The following is a 239-nucleotide window of genomic DNA, read 5'->3' as shown; positions in this document are numbered from 1 at the left end:
ATTTACTATCTGTAAACTTTACTGAACTCAGACTGTCTCCATCTGACACACAGACACTTTTTATCTGTAAACTTTACTGAACTCACTTTCTTACTAACCCAATAACTTACTTATCTGTAGACTTTACTGAGCCCAGACTGTCTCCTACTGACCCACGGATTTACTTTCTATCTGTAAACTTTACTGAACTCACTTTCTTACTGACCTGTGGATTTACATTTTAATCTGTAAACTTTATT

Source organism: Nematolebias whitei, chromosome 1 (assembly GCF_014905685.2).
Source record: "Nematolebias whitei isolate Nwh7 chromosome 1, NemWhi1, whole genome shotgun sequence".
Taxonomy (NCBI): Eukaryota; Metazoa; Chordata; class Actinopteri; order Cyprinodontiformes; family Rivulidae; genus Nematolebias; species Nematolebias whitei.
Note: the sequence above shows the minus strand (reverse complement) of the source record.